This window comes from Tupaia chinensis, unplaced genomic scaffold (assembly GCF_000334495.1).
Source record: "Tupaia chinensis unplaced genomic scaffold, TupChi_1.0 Scaffold000314_1, whole genome shotgun sequence".
Lineage (NCBI taxonomy): Eukaryota > Metazoa > Chordata > Mammalia > Scandentia > Tupaiidae > Tupaia > Tupaia belangeri.
In genome coordinates, this window is record NW_006159807.1 from 1,119,497 (window position 1) to 1,125,553 (window position 6,057).

The following is a 6,057-nucleotide window of genomic DNA, read 5'->3' on the forward strand; positions in this document are numbered from 1 at the left end:
AGCAAATACCCAATGGAATCATGCAACTTTTGTAGGTATGCAGCCTGCTTTTTCTTGCAGGAAAAATTTAATTTTTTAAGCTTTGTTATTTTACTTTTTTTTTTTTTTGAGAGGTTTTTGCTACAGGGCATGTGTGCTCATTGGAGAAGACAGAGAGAGAGAGAGAGAGACAGAAAACGAGAAATCACCCCCCAGAGGGGATGGCCACGCTGCAATCCCTTCTCCATTCTCCTCTCGGGATCTTAGGCACACACGCACACACGCCCAGCATGAGTTTAAGCCACCGGGTCCAGGACTTGAACTGTGGTCGACTACATGAGAATTCAGCAACATAGTCATTACGCTAACTGCTGGTCCCTGTCCTTTTACTTTTGAAATACTTCTGCATGAAATATATGGTTCCATTTTACATCCATCATTGACTTACTAGTTATACTTTATATATATATTTTTTAAAGTTGAGGATTTTATTAGGGAAATGTGAGAGGCATATAAACACCCTAAGTGACAGGAAGAAAACTCTGAAAATGGACCTTTACGCCAAGTGAGGGCCTGACCTTGACCTCCCCAAAATGACGAGAAACTGGTGGGTTAGTAACAACATTTTCTGGCAGTCACTTTCTCAGGGCGTGAGACTCTTAGCCAGGACCTCTCCCTACCAAAAGCGGGGAAGAGGAAAAGGCTGTTTACAGGATTAGCACAGAGGCAAAGAGAATCTGAGAGAGAAAGAAAGAGGTGGGGCGGACCTTCACAAAGTCCTGGGCTTTTGGCTCTGAATGCCTCAAACACACTGATAAATAGTTCTATAAAATGTTACTGAAAAGGCAAAATGCCTAACGTTGTTTCCAAGAGTTCCCTTGGACTTCTTCCCACATGCTCCATCACACCCCCAGATGGACATGACAGATCCCAAAGGCCACACTTCTGAAAAAAGAAAATCAAGCATAAACTCTGTTGCTCTTTAAGGAGAGAGGAAGCTGAAGGCTGCTGGGGCCTTCCCGGGGGGCCTGTGTTCTGTCAAGCAACTTCCAAGCAGCAGCAGGGCACAGTTCTACGTGAGCACCTCGCCTTTTGTCACCCGTGCTTCCATATAATCTATCCTCCGCTCGAGGGCGTCGATTTCTCTTTTAGTGTTGTAAGTCTCCAACAACAAGACGTGTGGAAGGAGTTGAGAAAGTCTGTGATTTTCCTGATGCTGCTAGTGATGACCTCCATGTACGCCTGGTTTGCCCAGTCCTGGCGAATCTCCCTCTGCACCAGATCCTCTTGTCCTGCCATGGTGGGTACCTAAGAACCGGTTGTACTTCTTCTAAAAAACGTGTTGGGCCAGTCAGTGGTGTGTTTAAGGTGCTAGACTCCCACATGGCAGATCACGATTCGAGTCCCAGACCTGGCATCTTGAAAATCATACTTGGTGCATGTGCGTGTGTGTCCAGAACCCTAGGAGAAGAATGGAAGAGAAGAGGACTGCGGCATGGCCACCTGCCCCCCCAACCCCCTGTGGGTGAGTTCTCATTTTCCCTCTCACTGTCTTTCTCTGTCATTCTGGGAGAAGTGCACACGCCCTATGTAAAAAATGTTAAAATAAAATAAAATAATAAAATAAATTTTAAAAGTAGTGATTACTTTAGGTTTGTAATACATATATTTAACTTAGCATCTACTTTCAAACATATTGTAAGAGGAGTCTTATATCTTATTTTCTATTTGCTCCATTCCATCCTTGTGCTATTGTTGTCATACATTTTACTTCTGAATATGTTTTAAACCTATAGTGCACCATTACTATTTTTAAAATAATTATTTATTTATTTAATTTTATTTGTTATTATTATTTTTTTAAAAATTTGAGTAAAGAGAGAGAGAGAAAGGAAAAACGAGAAAGCAAGCCTCTAGGTCTGGAACTTGAACTCTGGTTGGCCATGTGGGAGTCCAGTGCCTTAACCACCCCTCTAGCTGCCGGCTCCACACTGTTACTATTTTTCCTTCAGATAATTAGCTGTGTGTTAAGGTAAATAAAAGGCACATTTTAAAATATTTACTTTTACCATTTCTGGAGTTCTTTGTTTCTCTGTGTAGACACAGATTTCCATGTAATCTCGTACTGCCTACGTACATTCTTTTCACATTTCCTGCAGTGCAAGTCTGTTGTAAAATCCTCTTAGCTTTTGTTTTACAAAAAATTCTGTTTCACTTTCATTTAGAAAAAAGCTCTTCCTTTCTTCTTCCTTTCTTGCATGAGAGAAAGACGGGGACAGTGACAGACATAAAGGCATGCATCCTCAGCCTGGTCTCAAACTACAGTATTCCCGCCAGTCTTTCCAGTCAGCCAGAACCATGGGCATGCCCAGTATGTACAAGATGAACTGGGAATTGAACTCTGATGCCATATTGGTTTCTTTTTTTTTTGGGGGGGGGGAGAGGTTTCTGCTATAGGGCACGTGCGCTCGCCAGACAGAGAGAGACATAGAGACAGAAAGCGAGAAATCATCCCCCCAGGGGGGATGGTCATGCTGCAATCCCTTCTCCTCCATTCTCCTCTCGGGATCTTGGACACGCACGCACACACGCCCGGTGTGAGTTTTAAGCCACTGGGTCTGGGACATGAACCGCGGTCGACTACGTGGGAGTCCAGCGACTCCCCCATATTGGTTTTTAAAAGTTTCTTTTGTTACAGGGCATAAGCGCTTCCCAGAGAGAGATGGAGAAAGAGAATGTGAGAAATCACTCCCCAGAGAGGACGGCCATGCCATAATCTCTTTTCTCAGAATTTTTGGCACACAGGGACCAGCAGTTAGCGTAATGGCTATGTCGCTGGACTCTCACCATAGTTCGAGTCCTGGACTCAGTGGCTTAAAACTCACGCCAGGCACATGTGTGTGTGTGTCCAAGATTCCGCGAGGAGAATGGAAAAGGGATTGCAGCGTGGCCATCAACCCTGGGGGGGTGATTTCTCGCTTTCTGTCTCTCTGTCTCGCAAGCGCACATGCCCTATGGCAACAAAAAAAACTCTCACAAAAGAAAAAAAAAAAAGGATTTTGGGCACACATACACACATACCCAGCATGTTCCTCAAACTGCTGGGTCCAGGGCTCGAACCACACAGCCCCCCATGTAGAATTTAGTGCCTTCACCACCACATAATCAACTGGCTCCTCACCTTCATTTTTGAAAGATATTCTGCTGGCGTTGGCTGGTGGTGTGGTGGTTGGAGATGCTGGATTCCCACATGGCTGACTGCAGATCAAGTTCCTGACCTGGTGGCTTGCTAGAAAGCTTTCCCTTTCTCTCTCTCAGGTCAAATTTAAAAAATAATAATAATAACAAATGAATTAAATAATTAAATAATTATTTCAAAAATTAAAAAAATAATTAAATATTCCTTTTTTTTTGAAAGAGATTTTTGCTATAGGGCTGGGGTGATGGCTACGCCATAGTCCCTTCTCCTCCATTCTCCTCTCAGGATCTTGGGCACACGCACACATGCCAGCAGTATTTTCAAGCTGCTGATCTGGGAATCTAACCTCATTAAGCCATGTGGAAATCCAGCACCTTAACCACTGCACCACCTGATGACCCCCAACACATATCATATTTTTTTCTTTTTAAAATAATTATATTTATTGGGACCAGCAGTTAGTGTAATGGCTATGTCGCTGGACTCCCATGTAGTCAACTGTGGTTCATATCCCGGACCTGGTGGCTTAGACTCACACTGGGCGTGTGTGCGTGCATGCCCAAGATCCCAAGAGGAGAATGGAAGAGAAGGGATTGTGGTGTGGCCATCCCCTCTGGGGTGTGATTTCTCGCTTTCTGTCTCTCTGTCTCTGTCTGTCTGTCTGGTGAGCGCATGTGCCCTATAGCAAAAACCTCTCCAAAAAAAAAGGCAATTATATTTATTTAATTTTATTAATTATTATTATTATTAATGTATACAGGAAATGTGTGCTCACCAGAGAGAGACAAAGAGAGAGTAAAAGAGAGAGAGTGAGAAAGTGAAAAAGCAAGCTGCTACCAGGTCCAGGACTTGAGCTGTGGTTGGCCGTGTGTGGTGTGGGAATTCAGTGCCTTAACCACCACGCCACCTGTTGGCCCCCACTTATCACTTTAAAACTATCCATTGTTTAACCAGGTGCAGTGGTGTGCAGCTGTTATCATAGCTACTAGGGAGGCTGAAGCAGAAGCCTGAGGCAGAACGATTGTGAGTTTGAGGCCATCCTGGGCAACATAGCAACTCCCTGTCTCTAAAAAAAAACTCAACAAAACACAACCATACAATTATTTGTGCAGTTGTTAAAAATCTGGTTTTTCTGCTAGACTTTAAGCTACATGAAACTAGAGACCATGGCTTTTTCTTAGCACATCCTTAGAAGGCACGTAATAGGCAACTATAAAAACGTGTGAAATGAATTAATTAATTTATCTCAACTTTTATTCAATAATGAGAAGTCTTACTTTGGTCAGCTTTGAAATTGGCATGATACCAGAGGAAGGCGAACATGGAAGTGAATAGTAAGCTCAGAGCTATGTTACAATATAACCAAAAACAGATATATATTGTGTACAACAGAAAGATACCCCAAGAATTTCGTGGGTTAGGAGACTCCCTGTTGGAGCCAGCAGGTGATGTGGAGGTTAAGGCAACTCAGTCCCACATGACTGACTGAATGATTCGAGTCCTGGACCCAGTGTCTTGAAAAAACACACTGTGTGTGCATGTGCATGCCAAAAATCCTGAGAGTGGAATGGAGGCTAAGGAATTGTGATGTGGTTCTGCACCCTCGGGGGGTGATTTCTCACTTTCCCTCTCTCTCCCTCCAGTGAGGCCATGTGCTCTATAGCAAAAATTAACTGAATAAGGATTTCTTTTTTTTTCTTTTTCTTTTTTGTCACAAATAGGACTTTTTATTTGTCACTATTAAAAGTCTAAACTTCAAACAGATTCTTGGACTGGTGGTTCCTATCCATCAGCTCGTTCAACTTTGGCGCCCGCCTCATCCCCAGCAGCTTTTCCAGAGCTACTGCCTTCACCATGAAGCTCCATGAGTTTTCCCAATCCAAACCTCGGCTTCTTCAGCATTTTGACTTTCCTGAGAAGACATCGTGGAGAGGGTAGATGGACTGGCAGGCCTTTTCTATGTCTTTCCCGATGCTGTCTGGAATCAGTTTATTGACCACTTCTTTCAAGTCATTTGTCTGCACCTCCTGGGTCATGATTTCCATCATCTTCTTCCAGATTTGGCAGACCTGCTGATGCTGGGCATAAGGTCTTCCATATCTGATTGTTGCGATTTTTAGTAAACCCAACACAGAAGAGACGAAGCAAATAACTATCGGTAGTCTTGACATCGACATGAGCTTCGATCATGGTCTGTCATTTTTTGACCATGGAACACATTTTGTCATGGGTGAGATCCATGCCATGGAAGTTAGGCAGTTTTTGCCCTGAACGTCCTCAGTAATTAGCTTGAATTTCCTAAATGCGACTTCGTCATTCTGCAGATCTGCAAGGCTCACTTCAAACACATGGCCCTTAAGGCTGTCGGATGCAATTTTGGTTCCTTGAGTCCAGGTAACCAGCGTCTTCCCAGTATTGCTTATGTTGAACATTGCAGGTACTTTCACATCATACCAATCTTTTTTAGGAAATGTGTCCCGACCCGGGGGGGACAGCCAAACAGGTTTCCTGAGTGAAGGAGTGAGAGCCGGGACAAGCGGCGTAGTGTTACAGCACAGAGACGACAGTGTCGTCCGTTTATTGTGGGCAGCACGGTACAGCACAGAGACGATGCAGTGTTGCGTCGTCTACTGTGAGCAGCACGGAGACGATGCGGTGTCACAACTCTTCAGGGTCGTCCAGAGATGATGTAGTGTTACAGCTCTTCAGGGTCTCCCAAGTCATCTGGAGACGATGCAGTGTCAGCTCTTCAGGATCTTCAGGGTCGCCTGGAGACTGCGCGGTGTTTCAGCTCTTCAGGCTCTTCAGTTGTCGTCTTCCTGGTCGTTGTCGTCGTCGTCGTCCTGGTTGTTGTCGTCTTCTCGGTCGTCTGTGTCGTC

General features: G+C 44.3%; 1 pseudogene; it reads right to left on the reverse strand.

Annotated features, from left to right (window-relative positions):
* Positions 1-1,051: 1,051 nt before the first annotated feature.
* Positions 1,052-1,278, reverse strand: LOC102470422 (protein BRICK1 pseudogene; annotated as a pseudogene).
* Between the last annotated feature and the right edge of the window lie 4,779 nt (positions 1,279-6,057).